Below are 245 nucleotides of genomic sequence, written 5' to 3' on the forward strand. Positions count from 1 at the left end.
GTTGAGTTTTTTTGCCTGCTCTTTGCATAAAGTGAATACACTGCATTCAAAGCAGCAGCCCTCTGGTGGTCATTTTTAAAACCAGACTTTCACATGCTATGTTGCAGTCATCAAACACATGCAAAACATTGCCTTGTAAATCAGGTTGAAATTAAGTGGTACTGTTTTTACAGGAATCCAGAGGAGCAGGGAAGGTTCTTAGAACGCAGCCAAATACTTCTGAAAATTAGAACAGTCAATCTAAC

This window comes from Podarcis muralis, chromosome 7 (assembly GCF_964188315.1).
Source record: "Podarcis muralis chromosome 7, rPodMur119.hap1.1, whole genome shotgun sequence".
Taxonomy (NCBI): domain Eukaryota; kingdom Metazoa; phylum Chordata; class Lepidosauria; order Squamata; family Lacertidae; genus Podarcis; species Podarcis muralis.